The 22,648-nt window shown below is 45.1% G+C and overlaps 1 pseudogene; it reads left to right on the forward strand.

The window, feature by feature from the left end:
* Positions 1 to 436: 436 nt before the first annotated feature.
* On the forward strand, positions 437 to 1,933 carry LOC144109664 (uncharacterized; annotated as a pseudogene).
* The last annotated feature ends 20,715 nt before the right edge of the window (positions 1,934 to 22,648 follow it).

Here is a 22,648-nt window from a genome sequence, read left to right on the forward strand (position 1 = left end):
CTCCCGATTTCAGTGCCAGCCCGATTAGCCGGTTTTGCGAAATATGCTCTTTTCTTCTATACTTTGTTTCCCTCCCCCGTTTCCAAAGCTTTGTGCCAGTTTCGCTTGGGTGACTATGTGGGACCGCAGCTAATATCATGCCGCGTGAAATACTCTTTTAAAGAAAATAACCAACAAAGGGAGCAGATCGAGCTGTAACGTGCACATCAAGAAACAAAATCAGCATACAGACTGACACAGATGGGTATCATGTGGTAGCGATTGATGTGACTGAGACTTAAATAGACGAGGTATTGGCAAAATAGTTGGCAAAGTATTGGCAAGTGTGGGCCTCAGTGAAATATTGTGATTTAATAAAACATTCATTGCTGAAATCAAGTAAGGTGGGCTCGGTGGCTGTGCAAGCGTGCACACCACTAATCCGTTTGTCTACATCATGCAGGTGTTCGCCTTCGTCGCTAATGCCCTGCTTCCGGCGTTGTTGGCCCTTCCCCCAGCAAGCACGTCATCCACTGCAGTTTACTGCAGTGACGATCGCATCTTCGCATGGCCCCAACCCGACGTCATCACATCATCATGCCCGGCAGCGCCTCCCCCTGGATACCATTCCCCCGGCCCATCCTGGAAAGCCTCATCACCAGCAACATCAGCCACGGGATATATAAGTAGCGATCGACCACCTTCGCCGCTTTGTGGGCTCGGTGGCTGTGCAATCGTGCACACCACTAATCCGTTTGTCTACATCATGCAGGTGTTCGCCTTCGTCGCTAATGCCCTGCTTCCGGCGTTGTTGGCCCTTCCCCCAGCAAGCACGTCATCCACTGCAGTTTACTGCAGTGACGATCGCATCTTCGCATGGCCCCAACCCGACGTCATCACTTCATCATGCCCGGCAGCGCCTCCCCCTGGATACCATTCCCCCGGCCCATCCTGGAAAGCCTCATCACCAGCAACATCAGCCACGGGATATATAAGCAGCGATCGACCGCCTTCGCCGCTTTGTGGGCTCGGTGGCTGTGCAAGCGTGCACACCACTAATCCGTTTGTCTACATCATGCAGGTTAGTTATCCGCATTCCTTGTAGGCTAAAAGAAGTAGCAATTATTTCCTAGTGCAGCTGCCGAGCCCGCAGTGCTGCATTTTTCTTGTGCTTGAATGCGCTCATGTTGTTCGCTGCTTGCTGATCTTGGCCGGCGATATTGAAACTAACCCAGGACCTAACAATCTAGAGGCTGTATTCGCAGAACTAAAAAAGTTATCCGCCGGTCAAACTCAACTAATCTCCGAAGTGCAAGGTCTCAAAAACCAGCTTATATCCACTGACGGTGCTATAGCTGGTTTAAGTAAGCGCATGACCGATCTTGAGACACATTTGGAAGCCATGACAGCCATAAAATCTGAGTTAGAAATTATAAAATCTGAAAATACTCGGCTATCTCGTCAGATTGAAACCCTTGAGGCCCGCATTGACGATAGTGAAAATAGATCTCGCCGTAACAACCTCATATTTTATGGAATTCCGGATTCTAACCCCTCCGAAAAGTTTGCGGACTCTGAGGGAGAGGTCATTCGTCACTGCGCTCAACACTTGAGCTTAACCATTCATCCTGAGGAAGTAGAACGTGCCCACCGACTCGGCCGCCATGAACCCAACCGCTCTCGACCAATAATAGTCAAATTTATTTCGTACAAAACAAAAGACACAATACTCTCTAACGGCCGCAAATTTAAAGGAACGAAATTCAGTGTCGGCGAAGACTTCTCCCACAGAGTTCGTAGCGTCCGCAAGCAGCTAGTCACCTTTGCTAAAGCTAATTCCGACAAATTTGCCCTACGCTACAAAACCTTGCATATCGGTCCCAGGCGCTACATTTTTTATGAGATCTCGAAAACTGTGAAAGAAATAACAATTGCTACACCACAATCAGATTAGCAATCATCTCTTCGCAAACAACTAAAAACCCGCCCCAAAAATATTCCCCTGTCCGCTGTGTTCACCAACATACGTAGTTTCCTTTCCAAGCGCGAACTTATTTCCAATATTGTCTTGTCATCTAGCAGCAATCTAATGATACTAACCGAAACCTGGTTAAACAGTGACATCGCAGATAGCGAAGTACTAACTGACTTGCCAGACTTCCAAGTCTTTCGGAAAGACCGCCAGGACTCACGAGGAGGGGGAGTACTGATAGCGGTGAGCCAGCAGTTATCAATGTCGTTAATTGACGACTCGTCCGACCTGGAAATCTTATGGCTGCACTGCCACGCTGTACCACACACGATTTTACTCGGTGTCTGTTATAGGGCTCCACATAACTCTCGTGATTTTTCCTGTCAGCTTAATAATTCCGTAAGTAAACTTATCACGAAGCACCCTAACGCACACATCTTCCTCTTTGGCGACATTAATTTTCCTAATATTGATTGGCAGCACCAGCCCGCACCGACAACTTATAATGGCGAAGCAAGGGAATTTCTAGATTTCTGCTACAATTTTAACCTTACTCAAGTAATATCGAAACCTACGCGCGTAACACAAAACTGTGCGAACATTTTAGACCTATTACTGACTAATTGCCCAGAAAGCGTTCAGCCCATTACGTACCTCCTTGAGATTAGTGATCACAAAACTATGCATGTCAACATCGACCTTAAAGAAATTAGGCGCCCAAAATACAATAAAACAATCCGCCTTTACAACAAAGGTAATTATGATATAATGAATGCCGAACTGACAACGTTTTTCGTAAGTTTTTCCTCAAGTTTTCATTCACGAAGTATTCATGAGAACTGGCTAGCATTTAAGAATAAACTTGATGCCCTAGTCAATGAATTCATTCCCCAAATAACTTTCCACGCTAATCCACACAAACCATGGTTTACTAAAAGTCTTAAAAGGTTGGAAAATAAAAAGAAACGCCTGTTCCGCTCAGCAAGAGCCCATGGAGCGCAAAGCGCATGGGCGAAGTACTGCGCTGCGGAAAAATCGTATCAATCTGCTATCCATAACGCCAAGCACAACTTTTTTCATCAAGACCTTCCTAATATGCTCAGCGATAACCCCAGGAAGTTCTGGCAAGCCGTTAACCCTCATCATGAACACACGATTACCCTCAAAGACGAATCAGGCATGGCTATGACCGACTCTGAGTGCGCTACTTTATTCAACGCAGCGTTCTCATCCGTCTTTACTAATGAAACCGATACGCAACTTCATACATCTAATTTACTCTTTGAGCATGCTATGCCGGTAGTCGCATTTTCCTCACTGGGTATTGCGTCCTTAATTAGAAACATGGAAATCTCATCTTCATCTAATGTAGACAATATTAACTCGAAACTTCTAAAGAACACTAATGATATTTGTGCCGAGTTCTTATGCTTACTTTTTACCCAGTCACTCTCAACAGGACAACTACCGGACGATTGGAAAACTGGAAAGGTCGTTCCAGTCTACAAATCAGGTAACAAAGATTCGCCGTTAAATTACCGACCCATTTCCCTTACTAGTGTGCCCTGCAAACTAATGGAACACGTCATCTATACTCATATTATAAACTTCCTCGACTCGAACAATTTTTTCCATTCGTCTCAACACGGTTTTCGGAAAGGTTTTTCTTGTGAAACGCAGCTAGCCCTATTCATTCATAATTTACATGCTAATCTCGATTCTAACCTACAGACCGACGCCATTTTCCTGGATTTTGCAAAAGCATTTGACAAGGTACCTCATAAACGCTTAATCCTAAAACTTTCCCGTTTGAACTTGCCCCCCGACATAGTAAAATGGATAGAAGAATTCCTGACTAATCGCTCACAGTTTGTCGTTGTTAACAGTCAAAATTCCAATCCGCTACCAGTAACATCAGGCGTCCCTCAAGGTTCTGTACTAGGCCCGCTTCTATTCCTAATTTATATTAATGACTTACCGACCAATGTGTGCTCTAATATTCGGATGTTTGCGGACGACTGCGTCGTTTATCGCACAGTTACTAACGCCTCCGACCCAACATACCTTCAAGATGACCTAAACCGCACACAGGAATGGTGCGACCGTTGGCTAATGGAACTGAACCCTCATAAATGTGAACGTTTGTCCTTCCACCGCCGCCGTAACCCGCTTGATTTCCCATATGTAGCCGCTAACGTTCACCTGCAGTCCGTTTCATCATACAAATACCTAGGCGTCACACTGTGTAACAACTTATCATGGCCTACACACGTTACTAACGTCATTTCCTCGGCTAATAAAACTCTCGGATTCTTACGACGTCATCTGCGCCACGCCCCACAACAGGTAAAATTACTAGCATATAAAACTCTTGTCAGGTCAAAGTTAGATTACGCATCGCCAGTTTGGAACCCTCATCAAGTTTACCTTATCAATGCGCTCGAGTCACTTCAAAACAGAGCAGCCAGATTCATTCATTCCTCCTATTCGTACGATATCAGTGTAACATCTTTAAAAGCGGAATCCAGTTTAGCGCCCCTTTCACTTCGTCGTCGTATTTCTAGCCTCTGCCTATACCATAAATTTTTCCATAGTTCGCTGCACTGCGCTCCCTACATTGCCCCGCCAGCCGGCATATCCCACCACATTCGTCATCCTTTCCAAGTGTTTCGCCCCCGTGCCCGTACTGTTACCTGTGCCGCTTCTTTTTTTCACCGTGTTTCTGTAGACTGGAACGACCTCTCCATTTACATCGCTACCATCTCATGCCCATCCACATTCGCCGAAGCTGTTACCAACCATTTTTCAACATAACACTTGTTCATTTGACTGTATGTACCCACCCCTTATGTAATACCCCCAGTGGGTCTTTAAGGTATTAAAATGAAATGAAATAATGCGTAAATATTAGGGATTGAGCAAACAAAAGCACAAACTGGCTAGTAACATAAAACACGACCGAATTTGACGCAGGAGAGAGAGGGGGGTTCCTAGGTATATTTCGAAGGCTGTTGTGGTCGTTGCTTGACGCAAAAAAGTTTCAGAACCCCTGTTATAAATGTTCCTGGCACTTTTCTCGTCTCCAATAGAGGCCCTTCAATTGTTCTCATATGAACTAGTGTTGCGTTCCCCACTGATGCATGCCCGTAGCTGTGTGGCCTCGCATAATTCAAACCAGCATCCACATTTTTGGCTATGCACATTTATCGCATTCACACATGTGTAACATCCTGCAGACAGAATTTCATTCTGCGTTCTTTTTCTTGGCTGCACGACGTCATAGCGACAGGCTCTGACTGCTGCGTGTTTGGACAGGCTGATATTTCCCGCAAGGAGTGGCTAGTTATAAATCACTTCTACTTGCCGCTGTCTTGCAGGAGACTAAACATGGCATATAAGATTGAAATTAAGAATTAAAAGTAGTAAAAACAATCGCGACAGGAACAGGATGCCAATATGAAAGACTGGGTCCCAAAAATACAACAGAAATTTTTTGTCGTCTTTTATTTACGACAGATTTTTTTGTAGTAGTGTGAAGTTGTCTGCGTGTGGCGACAGAACTGGCTCAGTCGTTACGACAGGACACTGCTCAATACTAAAGAAAATCTTGTTGTTACTGGTAGAATTTCTGTTTTCAGGTACCAGAATACTGCAGCGACATCTGTTGTGACAAAAAAATATTTTGTGGTGTTTTTCGAAGGGTAAGGGAAGTGGGCAGGATGGGCGGTACCTATAGCGAGTGGTGTTTATTGAAAAAAATATGGTCGAGAAACGTGGACTACTCGTCTTGTCCACCTCTCTTCCCACGTCCTGTTCTTGCAGCGATTCTCTTTACACCCTTTAAAATGTCGGTCTAACTGTTCCATAACACCGCAATGCTGAAAAATGAAGATTAGTTCAGTTGTTTGTGTCGATTCTGTTTAATTTTTCTGGGTGATTGTAACTTGCGCTGAAATCTTTTTCTGCAAACATGGCCCACTAGCAGAGGATTGTGAGCGGTTGTGAAGGTATCTTTACTTTAAAAACGAACAGTTTTCACACGAAGTGAAATTATCCTGGCTACTTTACTTTTGTGTCTAATTTCAAAGGAGCTCTGGCGGCGGTATTGAGTTACGCGGAAAGAAATTCAGGCATGGCCTTCAAGGATAAAGCATGGGAGAGGTTGAAGAATTCGCCCTGACCGCCTTTCTGACATGGTGCAAAGCTATGAAAAGTAAATTAACGGCAGTCACCCTTCCGCCATGTCATAAACAGTACTCTGCAGCGGAAAAGAAGCCTGGATTTAAAAACGGTAGCTATTTCATCCGGGGCCCTTAAGGCCATGTTGCCAGCCTGACAGGTCACTTCGCCGTTACTCTCTCTACTTGCAAGAAATTACGGCACCAAACCTGTGACAACACCACATACTTTCTCCCCAGCAAAACAAGTCACCCTCGGCTCGCCAAAACTTAAAACAAAACAACTAAAATACATGAAACAGCGGTAGAGACAACTAAGAAATTCTCTAGAGAGATATTCTCAAAAACCTCAAAAGCAGCTGTGGCAGCTTGGGAGAGAAGAAACTCGGTTAAAAAAATAACTCACAAAATAAATGACCAAAGCGTTTCTCTCCAGTCTGGGCCTGAACTACTTACGTTGCGGCCAGGAACGATGCTAAATCCACGCTCAGCCCCAAGCCCTCCGCCAGCAGCGGTTGCGCTGGGCTAAGCCAGAGTTATACCCTCGGGTTCGCGAATAAATTAGCGTTGGAGAGAAACGCTGCCGTGTACAGCCTTTCCCGACCAGGCATTTATTTTCCCCCTAGCACCTTTTCCGCCTGACCTTCCTTCGCCTAGGCGCATGCCATTCCTTCTCCTACATGTCTGCTAGGGCCAGGTGCTTGCTTGGCAGAAGCACGGCACGTTGTGTTGCAACGTGCACGTTGCAAGTATTTCTGCCTCCTCGCACCTTCCCACTTCCTCACATGATTCACTTTGCGTTCACTCGACTACAGCCAAACGGGAGCGGTTTGTGCGAAGCGAACAGCGTGGCAAGCTGAGAAATGGTTCCACTGCCGGAAAATAGGCGCCTTGAATTCATGTCCTGCTTCCCGCTCAGGTCTCTCACTCTTCTCCCTCAACACGAACCTCTCTCTCGCTCCCGTGTCCACCCAAATTAGGTTTCCACAAATGATATTTCAAGACGCTGAGAGAATACAAGGCGTGCCTTTGTTTTAGGGAAACACAGCGAGTGCATGAGATAAAGGAAGCATTTGTGGAAAGCGCTTGTAGTGAATCTGTCACGTCCATATTGTCTTTCTTCTAGACTTTCCTCTTTAAGCAATGTGATCTTGATTTTGAAGTTCTGTAAACGCGCTTTTAACCTGATGTTTTCCAGAACTCATTTTCCCCGCAGTGTTCCGTACTCTGGACTAGGCTTACCGCTAGCGTTAATTATTGTAAAACTTGTTCTGAGCATAAGTCTTTCTGATAGTTAAATTTACCACAGCCGCGTATCAGCCTGCAACCATTTCTTTCGCGTGCCTCCTGATGGATGTTCTGCTTGAAGTCACAATGTGCATTTGTTTTTAGTGCTCTGTGAATTTTTGAGATGCTATCGCACTTGTTGTACTGTCGATTTTGAGGTTTTGTTCTGAGAAATAACCCCCCCCCCCCCTGCTACAATACTCTTGAGGGCACAGCTGGGCACTTGTGGGCACACCGGTGGCACTGTTGAGTGTAGTTCGAAATACCAGGTTGACAAAACACGATTGATATTCAGCCGCCATGTAACACACGAAATAAACGGCTGCTTTGCTGATGTAGCTTGACTATTCGCTTATATGGCGTTTTAATCCTACGCTCGAATTAATTACCACCGTCAACCTTTTTGTTCATATCATTAAGTAGGCATAAATGCAATTTATAAAGTGTGGCTTTAAAAAAAGCGAACATGCACAGCCCTGCACTTAAATGCTGAGTTTGTCACATTGAAGAGCGTTGACAGCATACGCCAGTTTATTCCACAGTTTGCTGCTAGAAGACTGGCACGGGAAGCTTCATTGCCTCGCCGGGCTTGAACTTTGAGTGAATGGGGAGAGAAGGGAAACTTCAGTCTGACTGATGTGATGTAGGACAATTACGCGTGAATTCAAACACAAAGCTTTTTATTATCAGCTAGGCGTTAATCCCGTTCCAAAAACTACTTTTCGGGCGTATTCTAGAAATGTTTGAAAGCGATGAGCCGGCTCCTGAATTGCCACATCGGTCAATTTGGCTTTTCTTTACAGGTGAAGGAACGCTCATTGCTGATAAAATGCTTTTGAGTTAAGCTCATTGAGTAATAAGGATTCCAGGATGATATGGGATTGATTCGGGTTATAATGATTAAAACAAGGCCGTTCTGATTCGCTAGTATTCTATGGATTCTATGAACAGACAAAAGTCGAAAAGTAGGCATTCGAAGTGAGTCTAGAGATAGTCAAAATTTGATGCAGAGACCGATCTAAAAGACTGACCGTAAAATTATAATTATGTAGACCTTCATCTGTAGAGAAAGAGAGATTGCAGGGACACAGAGGAAGAGCGGGGTCATCAGAGGCTGCTTTATAGACAGTCTATAGAGAGGAAAGACTTCCATCCTTATAGGCCGGTGTACAGGTATTACATATAATTTATTGATAGAAACTAATATTCGAATCACCCAACACTCTCTATAAATAGTACAAGAAGAATTGTAGACCGAAGGAAATTGATATTCGTATGAACTTTACTCTACAGGCAGCCTCTAGATAGACCGTAAAAAGAAGGTAACTGGAATGTTAACTTCGGCTTATAGAAATTATAGAAATATGGCGAAAATCACATACCGATACCACGTCACTTGTGTCTGTAAATCTCTGTAGACAGTCTAGATGCCATTTTTGATATCGGAATGAAGCGAGAAGTTGGATTTGGCCACTTCATGGAGGGAGCTATAGTGACAAAATTATTACGTATGTAATATCGATCACATCATAACCTATATGCATGTATTCCAAGCGTGATCTCGCAAGATCACTTCTGATTGTTGCCTGTTTTGCCACTTGTAATACGTCTACAGGAAGCGGAGCACCGTACACATTGTTCTTTATTGCCTCAATAGCTGTTTGCCGTGGCTTTTCATTTTTGTTAAAGCTATTATCCTATTCTTCTCTGGACTCATATTTTCCGCAATATAACTCTGTGGCCTCTTCCAGTTTGTGGTCTGAAAACTACAACGATGTGGTCCAAAGCACCTTTTGTACGAGAATATTCTGTGTGCCAGGAATATCGACCCGCTCCGTTAGCCCTAAAATCCGCGTAGGCATTGCAGCTAATCCACCCGAGAGCTGGCCCAACCCGTATTTTCAGTGGTGCATACTCATTGCTCCTTAGGCGGCGGCTTAACCAAGCTCTCGACGGCGGCTTTTAGCGCTCGCCAGGAGAGAGCTGGGAGCCTGAGCAGACTTCCCAGAGCCCTTTTCGTCGGGTCGCTTTCAGCCGCCTCGTGTATGCCGAGCTGAGTCCGTATATTTTCTCAGGCATTATGAAGGGAGCTTATGCAACTTCATCGAGGACAGCGAGTGAGGTGCAGTGCGCAGGAAACTAGCAGGAGGAGTGACTCTTGGGGCACTGTGCTGAATATGCTAATAGTGGTGCAAGTTAGCAGGTGTGCTATCGTGAAATGTGCAAATTTCCCTTATAAAAATGAGCCTTGAATTTATGTTGACGCAATGTTGAGCATGTGTTGAGCCAACAGAAATTCAATGGAAATTCAACTCGTGTGTAGTTTACACAACACTCACCCAACAGAATTTCTGTGCCCAAAACCTTAACACAAATATGGTGCATAATTTCTGTTGAATTTCTGTTGTTTTTTTCTTTGAGCACCCACCAGAAAAATGTTCAACAGTAAGTGCTTTGCAACCATCCGTAGCACTGTGTGCCACGTCATGAGCAGTTCTGACAGGAGAATCTACTGCTATGTTAGAAATCGGCTGCTACTCTTGATTCATGCACAACCAAAACGGCGCGAAATGCGGGGATAAAAGAGAAACATACATGACAGACCAGAGCCACGGTGTCTCCGCGACGACGCCTCCCCTCTCGCGAGCACACATCGTCGCCTGCAGTTCTTTCGAAAGAATTAACGCACACACCTCTCGCAGAACGTTGATCCGTTGGCTACAAATGGACTTCTACAGTGGACTTAGGGTTGCTTATTGACGGCGGAATTTATCTCTGATCCATCAAGGCGACTATTTGGTCCGAGACCCTTTTCTCAAGCATCACACCTTAGAAGACCCAAGGACCAAGGCAGGTGAAATCTTGTACCCATTAAAAACCGGTGGGTAACCGGGGGCACTGGGGATCCAACCTGGCACCTCCCAAATGCGTTGAGTAAAAGAAAAATCTCCCACATCATTAGCACTAATGAACTTCACAAGAACCACTTGAAAGCATGCACAGTGTCTGCATGCTGGCAGGTAATGCCGCTCCTTCTTGTTTTGGTAAAGTTATCTTATACCCAACCGCACTTGCCTTACGAGCAATTGCAGTGGATCGACAAGATGGCATTCATCAAATGCTCTAAGAGATATGATAGAAAATGACATAAAAACTGAAATGTATGAAATGCTTATTCATTGCCTGTAACATTCCTATACTTCTGCTTTCTCAAAATGTCAAGGTAAGGACTATGAAAAGCAGAAGCTGGTTTTTTGAATAATACTGCGGTGTTATCAGTAGCTATAGACGGATAAAACTCATGATCAAAGCAGCAAATGCCCTTCCTACGAGGCATGGCCCCTACCGATCGTCATGATGTCCTGGTTTATCCAGGATTAATGCCTGTGCAATTGCCATTTGCCTGTGATGTCATGCTAAAGCATGCAAGGGGATTAATATCGTGATGTCATAACAATTGGTTGACACTATTGGCTGTAGGGCCTGCTTTAAAGAGTACTTGTTACATCATTCTTTTGTTTCATCACACTGTAGTAATTTATGCATGCTTTACACAATAGTCATTAATAACAATATTATTGCAGAGTAGGCAGAACACAAGAATGATTGTAATGTGCAGCAGTGTTGTGCCTTTGTATTGATATTTAGAGGCAGGAATTCAGTTCAGCAGAGTGAAGATGGCATTCCGACAAAAAATGGTACCAAAGTACAAGGTTGAAAAGCGAGCAGTTTATTGCACACAAGCTAATTTTTCAAATACAATATTCAGATCTGAACACATTTCTCAACAACATTCAAGGCCAGACTTACTTCAACACATAACGTCTGCACAACACTACGCCTTTAGTCACTATTTACACAACTGTACAGGCAATATCAATGAGCTATTTACGAGCACGGCAGAACACTTGCAAAATAAAAGTGCATGTACAATGTGTAACCCCCTCCCCCTTTTCCTTATATTTATACCTCACATTTGTAAGAAATGCTCACATGACACTTTTCTGCTAAGTGCTCCTAATATATTTACACTCTTAGGGCAGCATTTAAATGGCAATTTCCACATGTATATTTCACATTCTGCTAACACTAGCTCTGTTTCATTCAAGTACACTCGCTGCACCAGTTCCTTAAATTTCTTCAGCAGAGCTATAAGCGTGCAGTGCAACATCTGGTAGTTGAAATGCAACTCTGCACTGGCTGTTCAAAAAAAGAATGGTCAAGTGCAGGCCAGGTCAACAACAAACTGCAGCCAGGTGCATGACACCCACGTAAACGGCTGGCAATATCTTGAACCATATGAATTTTGCCATAAACCAGCCTCAATGCACGTGCACACCATGGCAGCTGGAGCAAAACGCCCGTGTTCTTTTACTGTTTACTGCACATGACCCAAGCGTCAACGTGCAAAGTGCTGAAGCGAAGGACCGCTCAGGCGACTTGATGAATATGGACTGAGCAGACTGTAGTGATGATGATCGCAACTTTGAAGAAGTTGACTCATCTACAAATGGAGATGATAGGCTCCAACAACAGGCATCGCATCAGACAGACAGCACTTTGGTACTGGGCACCCAGCGAGGCTGGTAAACAAGTATGCACATGCAAACCCTCCTCCAAATGTAAAAAATGCAAGCATTGTCAAAACACTTGCGCCCTTAATGCCACAGCTTGCCTGCTGACTGACCCTTGCTTTACTGGCATGCTCAGCAAAAGAATCTTGTGTCCTCGGCTTGGGCAATGGTGTGGCTGGTGGATACACACGGCAAAAGCCATTACCTTTAGCTACAACTTGGCCAGGGTGCTCACACCAAGCACAACCATTTGCCGCATTAAATTGGGTCATATTCATTACATCGCACCTTGCGACGCTGTCCACTGAACAGGGTCCAGGAAATGCCTTCGACAAGTGTGTATTTCCATCTCTGTCCTGCCACGTGACTCCCTCAGCAGACAACTCATTTATTGCCTTCACAAATGGAATAAAAAATGTATTCATTACTGGCTTCCCAGACCCTACCCACAAGCCTGCCAAAAGAAGCTTCTCTCTCCGGTGCTTGTAAGGCAGTTCATTCACCATTACCAGCAGTGGCCACATACTCAGATTTGAACTCTCAAAGAGAGGCACACCATCAGTGTTGAAGGTGAGTGTGACATCATCGGCAGACAAAGGCAATTTATGATAATGAATGCTTTGTGTAATGTCTGCCACTTCGTATTGAACCGAGGTTCCCTCTCTTTTAGCCACTGTAGACTCTAGCACATCTCGGAGCTGGCTTTTGAGGTCCATGACAAGAAAAAAGGAAGAATATTTGATAAGACTCTCAGGTGTGTGCACTAAATTATATTTAGGACATGAAATATCTTCTCCTTCCATCGCCTCACCTATGTACTCAGTGAAAGAAGTACAGTAAAAGTGTTTTTTGTATTGCTTTTCACAGGCAATAAAATGCCTAAATAAGGCATATTTCGATCCTGGGTATGTCACCCCTGAGGGCAAGTGGGCACCAATAAGTCGTACTAGGCTCTCTGTCGCCTCCTTGGAGCAGCCATGTCGCAAACTGTGAGCCATCACTATGAGCAAGCTTTCTGCTTGCGTTATATTTGCTCCTAAAAACAGCAAGTCATCCTAAAAAAAGAAAAAAAACAGTAACCAACATTTGAAGTGCAATGCGAGCGTGTTCTGAGCAAACGAGCAAGGTTTCATGAAAAACGCTGTGCGTGGAAGATGCTCTTATAACTGTACATTACTGCATTACCAATCGTCTTCATGACATTACAATGCATCTTGTTGCTAGACTGTATGCGTCTTAGGGAACAAAAGATAAAATTGCACTCACAATGACTAGAAATTAAATGACATCACTTTCAAGCATTTCAACTACTAGTTTGTAGAAAAAAAAGTGGTACACATTTGTGGCAATGACTATGTGAAGAGACCTCAAGTGTGCTCGTCAAGTGTGCTGTGCGGCCATACCGCAGTCCTCTCGACATAAAAAACACCTGCATTAGGACTGCAAATTATGTCAGAAAGTATTGTAAGGCAGCTTACTGATGGAAGAGGCTCAAAAGCTTTTGAATTTTTTCTCCGTCTTAATGGGATATGATGAACAGTGCACCTGCACTTGTAAATGCAGATAACGAAGGGTGCCTATTAGTGACAGATAGAAACATGCTAAGTGATGTTTTGTTGTTTGGTAGCTTTCAGCATGCAAAAATGTGGTACTATCGAGACGCAACTTTATGTGCAACAAGCAATCTAGTCACACAGGAGCCTCTTATGACTGCCACATCATTTAAATACGGCATATAAGAGCATGTAAGCCAGAATTCAACATCTAAAAGTGCGGCCTCAAGCAACCGGACAATAATAATTTTTCCATTTCTGTTGTCACTCGCTGGTCCTGCAGACTTTTCTTCCCGACAGTACATAGGTGCACAGTTGTCCATTTGCTGACACTTGAAGCAAGTGCAACACATGTTAAGCTCTCTTACAAAGGGATAAGAACTCTGTGGGCTCTTCATCTCTTAAACAAGGAACAGCATTTAAATTGAAAAATACTATATTCTCCTGTCAACATTGCATGGCGGCTCTTAAAAAGAAACAGCACTTAAACTGAAAATAACCTAACTATAAGGTTCTGCTATAAACTCCTGTCAAACAACATATAATCCATTATCCTTTTTCATACTGCAGTACAGTACGGCCTACTGATAAATGATCTGGTCTATAGTCTATGGGGGTATAACATCCCAAAATGACTCTGGCTATGAGGGACGCCATAGTGAAGGGCTCCGGAAATTTTGACCACCTGCGGTTCTTTAACGTGCACTTGCATCGCGCAGTACACGGGCCTCTAGAACTTCGCCTCCATCGAAATTCGACCGCCGCGGCAGGAATCTAACTCGCGTATTTCGAGCGTCACAACCATTGAGCCACCACGGCGGCTAAAGAATACACACGACTGCGTGGCCTCCACGCTTCGTGAAACTCTACAACCGACTGACGGCGAAAGCCGCACCAGGCACATGCCCGGAAAAAGCAACCAAGCGTACTAACGGCGCATGCTTCTTATCATGAAGTCTTTTCTCGCCAGCTTTCGCGGCAGCGCTTCGCGAAACTCGGAGGCCACGCGATCGCGTGTTCCCTTAATTCAGCAGTTCACCGCACATGCAGAAACAAATGGCAAGGGCTGTTACCAGTCCGCTCATCCGGTGAGGCCTCGTGACTTTCGGGTTCATGCGGTTCAGGTTCGCTTTCTTCGGACGAGACGTCGTCAACTTCGTCCGATGAGACATCTTCGGGAAAAGCGCCTTCAGAAGATTCACAAGAACGTGAGCGGCTGTGCGCAGTCTCCCCAGCACAGGCACCAGAGCTGGAATCTGTAACGCCGGCTGTGTTCTGTTCTTCATTACTTGCATAGGAGCTTTCATCACCCGATTCAACCGAGTCACTATCAGCTCGAGAAGCTGATGGCGCGCCAAGTAACTCCCGCTGCTTGAACCTACACTTTGAACGATGCGGAACCTCGGCCGACGAGTCCCATAAGTATTTACTGTACTGCCTTTTCGGAGGCATGGTGGCAGCAGGCACAGTACCACGTTAACTGGAGATTATATGGGACAGGAAGCTATATATATCTTCCGTGTTATGGTCACCCGTGCTTTCCAAGAAGCTTTCAAAGGATCGTCGGTCGCTTCTACCAGTAACAAAGAAAGGGCGCTCGCATGGGCGTTCGGATGTTGTTGTCATCGTCTGCTATTTATGACGGCGCTACTGGCATTCGCGTATGCAATTTTCGAACGCGGTTTGAAGTGCATGTGCTAGGATAAATGATTACTCTCCTCTCACTGCCTACCGGTGCATTTTTCCTGTCTTATTATTTTGAAATCGAGTAATGAAGCGTGCTTGAAGTAAAGTAATCGCAAATGCAATCTTGCCCAACAGGTTGACTGTAGCGCCACACCAACCGTAGGTGCCCTTCCCTAGCGGTAAAAGGCATGAGTGCAGCCAAATACCGCACCTGTATTTCCAACCATCCAAGCCAAGCCACCAAGCCCTGTTTGCGGTCCAGTTGGTTCAGCAGGTGCTACAGGAAGGCCTCGTGTTTCTACCCAGTCCGTGACAATGAGCCACATTTTGATAAAATGGGTGGAGGAATCTAAGTGGGGTGTTTATCCTATTAAATCCCTCGCGGACCCTGCCATCGGCATCCGACTTTTAACCGAAGAAGGCGCCATAAAACAATTGAAAGGCTCAGTTGTAAGCGTTTTCTGGAAGGAGGGCGAGCAGCCGGCGAAAGCTGAATTGCTGTACCTAGGTGAGTACTTGTATTTCTTTTGCGCGTTTAGTCAATTTTACGCCTTTTCAGGTAGTGGAGTTCATTTGCATTGTTTCTGTCAGGTAAACAAGCCTCACTAGAAAAAAAAAAGGCGAAACTTGCCGCGGAAGCGCCAGAATGCGTGGACAGGCGGAGGGAGGACAGCCAACCGTCAGCCGGGATGGCCACGTGCAATGTGCGTATCAATGATGCTGTTACGTGTGTTCTTTGCACTGTCGTTCATTTCAAAGCGATTTCAGTTCAAGGGGGGCCGTTTGAATATTTGTGCGTGCGCGGTGGCGAACGCAATATCAAGGATAACTGTGGGGATTTCACCACAGATGCTGTTATTGTAACATGCTTTTAATGCGGGGCAATTTACTGTATCAGGTTTACTAATAACTTTGTTCCTGTGCCTCTTGACGAGCAAGGGAACAAAAATGTGTTCCGCGTGCATTCGCAACCTGCACGCAGAAGTTGCATATGTAAACCCTTTACTGCCTAGGCCATCGCTTATTTTCTCTGTGTGGTATTTAAATAGTGTGACTTATAAATTTTTGCCGCAAAAGACGGAAAGGCGGGAAACCAAATACTTTAGAGGACATCCAGGCCTGGGCTGTTTGTACACGCCTGAGAAAAAGTAGAGACCACAAGAACGGTCACACAACTGCATGCAAGGGCTATAAAGTAACGAACTGCTCAGGACTTTGTTAAGGTCTGTTGCCAATTATTGCATTGGTGCAGATGGTAGTTCGTTGCATGTGCTTAGCAGCCCAAACCTAGCTGATGCATAGGTGCCCCTGCGCTTGCTGCTACGACGATGAGTTGCTAATCATTTGTAATAGCATGATCTACAATGCTGCATTTTGCTGCTGATGGTAGGGCTTTTTGTGTGTGGGGGTGTGCATTGATCAAATTATCATCAGACTAACTATGCTACGTCCACTGCAAAACAAAGGCCTCTCATGCTTCGCTTAAACTGACCCTGTCGGGTTCCAGGCATAGTTAACAATGTCTCCTTAGAATCTTTCAAACATCTCCTCATAATGTCTGGGTATAGCTGTGTAAACCTGCGCAGTCATGAAATTTATGAGCATGAGCACTGAAGTGCGTGCCGAGCAGCCTCGAACTCTACTTGTGGTGATGCACGGCGATTGCTTTAAAAAACAGTAGAAAGGGAGGTGCGTTTCTCCGATTGCCAGAAGCAGCCAAGGCAGCAGAACCCTTTTTGCCGCATTGTGAAAAGTAGCCACCGCGCATTGCCACAACTAGGGTTTGTAGCTATCTGCCATAGGTTTCTGTGTTCACGACCATAAGTTCATTGACTGCACTGCTGTCGGCACACTTAACACGAATGCTTGACAGCATGGCTTGGACTGACGCCAGTTCCATTGAGCGTTGGCCACTGTTGCTGAGATAATATCTCAGTATGTTTACGGCAGCTAACCACAGCCGGAGTTCAGCTCGATTTGACTGGTCGACTTGTCTTTCTCCTGTGTCTGACCGGCGGGGGAAGAGCACCCACTTGACAGGCTTGTTTTGCCACTTTTTGGTCGTGGCTGCAGTCTCATGTGCACCCGGAAAATGTTGCGGTTTGCTTATCTCAGCAAAGCAACATGGTGTGCGATGTCTTGCATGCCTTTCGAGTTTGGCCTCAAAGTGTGCATCGAAGGGTTCTTTGCAGGGCGGCTTCCTGCATAGTCCACGCTGCTCTGGAGATCTAGTGTCGGGGCATAGGCACTGCACGTACATGTCTTGAGCTAGAAAGACTCGTCGATGCGATTCAAACTAAGCTTTTAATAAAGTGGAGTTTTAGGCCAGTTGGTGATTCATGATATCCAGGTTGCCTTAGCATGAGACAAACGAGGACAAGAGAGGGACACAGGACGAGCGCTCGTCCTGTGTCCCTTTCAACACAGACTGCTGTACAGGGCAACACTCATCAATGACGTCTCGTCTGGAGTCTCCAAATCTGCAGTGTCGTTTCCGCGATGTTCTAGGTTATCCGCAGTTTCCTTTTCGCACTCAGTGCGGTTCCTTAATATTTGGGTACCATTCTTTCCATTCAGCATGTAGAAAGTGCAAAATATGATGGACCTCAACCCTAGCATTACCACTTGTATAAGTATCATATTATTGAACAAAAACCTGCAATGGACTAAAGGCTCCACTACGGTACCTGTTTCTTCCTTTCTTCTTTTAGTCCCTCCTTTATCCCTTCCCTTATGGCAGGGTTCAGGTGTCCTGTTCAGGTGTCTGCTGATATGTGAGACAGACACTGGGTTATTTCCTTTCCCCAAGAAATCAATTTTCAATTTTCTGTAAAGGGTGTGATTCCCCTAGCCTAGCAAACATTGTGCAAAGCCTGCCATTTTCTAGCCTGCAAGACAGCAGGAAAATAAATAATTTCAGGGCATATGGCAATAAAATTTGTAGGGTTTTCAAGGGACTATGCAATAAATAATTGAGATTACATAAAGCAGACGAGAGATAGGCATTTCATCACTCGTCACCCCAATGCAAGAATTTTTAAGCTAGCATCAATAACACCGAAGATATAGACGATTTAAAATTACGCTCCTCCTCTCCCCCCTCAACTCGTACACGCGGGGCACCAGACAAAAATAAAGAAAACAGCTCTGGGACTGGGCCCCGCCCATGAATACGTCATCCGCTGACGTTCCTTTTGCAACTTCCGGTTGTCGCTCCTAGCACCCCAGCAGCAGCGTCGGCGGCGTGATTGCGGCGCGCGTCGGGTTTCTTTGCTTGTCGTCTGTTGTAGTTAGCAGTAATAGACCGGAACCTCAAGGCGCGACTGCTCGCTCTGACGGCCGCGATGGGCATCGAGCCCTATGCGTTCACGCCATACCGACTGAACGCCAGTGATGACAGTAGCGACTTCGCGAGCCACTGCGAGTGGCTCCGGAACTCCATACAGAAGGAGGCGGCAGAGGAAAATTGAAACCATATGCGCGAAGGCAATGCCCTGGCTCGCGCTTGCCCGAGAGAGTCGTGCGGTGGCACGAGCAGACGATTTTCACGGCTACCGGAAGTGTGCCTGTGACTTCGTGGCTGCCGTGGCTCCAGCGAATGAGAGCGTGTGGTGGCCTGGCGACGTCATGTGTACAGTGACGTCTTTTTTCACGATATAAGTTTAAAAATCGGTCACTACGAGGACACCAATCAGCCCGCAAATTTTAAAAAACACGGTTTTTAAAAATTCATAATAAATTGCCGGTTCAGTTTCGAAGACTCATACTTGGTGTGAATGCTTCTTAGCATCATTTCTAAGCATTGAAAACATTTACAGGTGACTTATTATTCATTGCATAGTCCCATAGTCTCTTTAACGCAGTAAAACTGAGTAGAGGTCATGATTTTGCTTTGCTGGGCCGTCGACACATCTGGGGAGAATATTACACTCCTGTTAAGCTTGTCTGATCTGTTTGCACTGCAACAGCCGCCGCGGTGGCTTAGTGGTTATGGCGCTCGGCTGCCGGCCTGAAAGACGCGAGTTCGATCTCGACCTCGGCGGTCAAATTTCGGTGGAGGCGAAATGCTAGAGGCCCGTGTACTGTGCGATGTCAGTGCACGTTAAAGAACCCCAGGTGGTCGAAATTTCCGGAGCCCTTCACTACGGCGTCTCTCATAGCCTGAGTTGCTTTGGGACGTTAAACCCCTATAAGCCTATTTGCACTGCAGATGTGCAATTCACGGCATAACTGTGTTCTGCAGTTTAACACGAGGCGTGTTTGGCTGCGGTGATAGCCTAGTGCTCTCGCGCAGCGGCCTGCAAATCTGATCAGTTCACCTCGCCGCGGGTTCGACTCCCAGTGGTGGATGTTATCTTGATTTCTTTTTAACTTACCTGATGTATCATCGCTATTGCTAGGAAACTGCACAAGATCCAATGATCACAAAATTCCTGGTTGATGTTAGTGAGCAAAACTGCTTTTGCACTAAAAGCTTATGGGTTGTATGTGTACTCGCAGGTGGTATCGAAAATCACAGATAGCAAGTGAAAAGGGTGATGTCATCAAGCGTCCTTATAGTACAGCAAGTCGAGCACTGCCACTTCAGACAATCGTATACATGTCGCTCCTCTATACAAACCTACCACTGGCCGACCTCCATGTGGCGTCATTCATGACCTGACAGTCGTACCAAAATTGTGACGCGTCGCAGCGCTGACATCAGTCCAAGCCAGCCCAGCCCATGCTGCCGAGCGTTCATGTTAAGCATGCTGATGGCGGTACAACCTTCTCGTTAAGCTCAATTACAATAGTTGCCAACATTTCATTAGGGCTGCAGAATTCCTTTTTGTTTCCAGGGATGTCACATCTAGCTCTCTCCTTGACATTAATCAGCAACATAGTACGGTGTTACCCGTTAACATTTTATATGCTTCATCTGCCCTCCTAACATCACTAAACCCTAGACATCCAATACCTGGAAATTCTTCTAACACTGCCAGGCTAGCCTCACTCTTAAGGTTTTTGCGTTACATGTTGCCAGGTTTAGTTTCCAATGGCAGCCTGTCTGGATCGAGCGATTGTTAGGACTCTCCACTGCATTGTTGTTTAGAGTGCCGCCTTGGTTAGTTGCTCTGCGGCTGCTGGGGATTGAGAGCTACAGGTTGATTGACTGCAATTAGCCATGGATTAACCATAATGGCATAAAGATCGGTTGATGCCAATGAATGAAGGTCCTCCTTTGGGGCATTTTGCACTTCTTTCTAGAGCTGTATCTGACTGTAGTAGATGCATAGTTTATAGGCAGAAACTCAACTGTGAGAGCTTTAAAAATTTCAAAACCGCCTTCACTGCTTTCTTCTTATATTAATGTTAGGTGCAGTGCACTACAAACCTTGCTTATGGGGGTGGAGGACAAGGGTCCAAGTGGTCGGGAGGGTGCACTCACACTCAAACCGTAGGCAGTCGCTAAGTAGGTGCCCGATCCGCTCATCAAACCCGTAGTTCTCACGTGCAGGAGAGTCTGCCATTGTGATGAGGTCCGAATAGGCATTTGTAAATGCCACTCTGAGCCACTGGTGACAAACAGCGTAAAATCGCAGTGGGAGAGGTCATACGGTATATCTAGTCTTTAGGGTTAGGAGCCGAGCACCATAACTACCGAGCCACCCTGGTAGAGTAGATGGCAGTTGTATTGTATAATGGCATAAAACCACTAGCAGGTTTTCGCTTCATCCTTAAACTCCCATTTGATGGAAAAATAAGGGCTGGGTACGCAGTACCTCCAAAGTAAACCAAATCAATTTGTTCTTTTTTAGTTTCACATTACATATGACTGAATTGCTTAATAATCAACAAGAAAACTGTCAGGACTCGCAAGTTATTTGCTGCCATTCTATTAACTGGTAATGGGTGCTGCCAGGAGTCACAACCTCTAAGAGTGCCAGTCAAATGGCTGAAATAGTCCTTACATTTTGGTTGGTATATTTGCCCTTTGTTTTGGTGGAGTCAAGGGGTGGTTCCATATGTGTGCATAAACATGGCTGAACTTTAGGTTTCCCATTGCCAAAGCATGCCTTTGCCTACAAATTGCACAGTGTGTGCTCCTCTTTTCTTCTCAAACCAAATCAGGGGCAAACCTGAAGCGCTAATTACTTGTGGCTGTTCATATTATGAACTAACGGATGGTGCATTATGTTAATCCATTGGTGTCTTGGTTGAAGTTTTTCATTTAATGCATGTGGTACTTGATGAGAATATGCAAGAGCAGTAAAGTGGCTTCTAAACTATAAAGGTAGTTTTTTTGCACATGGTGCTTGTTTATTTGTGACAAGTGCACACGTAAGCAGATTGTTCATGTTCGCCTGTGTCCTTGATAGTGGTTGTTTTTTTCTTGTGGATTCAGTTTTTCTACCTCAGTAATGAAATGCAATCTGAAATACTCATACTTTTCAGTGCTGGATGTTTCATTATGTTAGAAATGTGTAGCCCTTGCTAGTAGCGCATATCATGTGGACATTAGAACAGCTGAAGTGCGTGCTATTCAGTTTTAAGTGGTCATGCAGTAAACTACTGCAATCATTACAAAAACCAAACCTTTTTTTTAATACTGAAGACATCTGGCATGTATACTACAGCCAGAAGTGGTTGAAACTGCACAAGGATATGCTTCAATTTTTAAAATATTTTACATTTCAATAATTGTCATGCCACTTCTTCAGGAACACCCATGCTGTAGATCAGCTGCACAGCAGCTTAAGGAGCAGCAGGAAGAGATTTCCTGCCTGAGAAATGAAAATTAAAGTTTGAAGAGGCAGCTGGAAGCAGCCGAGAAAATAGGTGGTGAGAATTCTGGGATGGCTTCACATTCCTTGCACTTGAAATTTTAGCTTTGGCATGAAACCTGTTCTTGCCATAAATCATTAAGTGCGTGCATTTTGTGCCTGGAGGCATTACGTCATACATGTCTGAATACTTAGCATAACTGTGTGCAGCCTGCTGGTTCTTGATCACCACTTCACAGATACAACTGTTCTATGCCCGAAGCATACATTTGTACTGTGTTCGTGCTCAGCAGGTGTAATGTTTCCTCTTCTACAGCACTGTTTATTCTTTGCCTTCCTGTCAACACTTTCAGATCAAGATGGTCTCTTTATAAGCACGCACCGTTGGGCATTGTTATTATTGCCATATCTATTGCTTAACGAAAATATTTGCCTGTCTGAGTTTTCAAACTTATGTCTGTGCTGACATTGTTTACTGATTTCATTTTCCTCTTGCTTCTTTTTCTGCTTCACCATTGCCCCGACACTCCTTTCTCACAGTGCAGCACAGCAAAATGGTTTGTTCTGACTAACCTTCCATGTCTTTCCTTTTCCTTCTCCTTGCTGGTAAGCACAAGTCATAACAATCTCTTTCTTGGTGTTCATTTCAGATATG

This window comes from Amblyomma americanum, chromosome 11 (assembly GCF_052857255.1).
Source record: "Amblyomma americanum isolate KBUSLIRL-KWMA chromosome 11, ASM5285725v1, whole genome shotgun sequence".
NCBI lineage: Eukaryota > Metazoa > Arthropoda > Arachnida > Ixodida > Ixodidae > Amblyomma > Amblyomma americanum.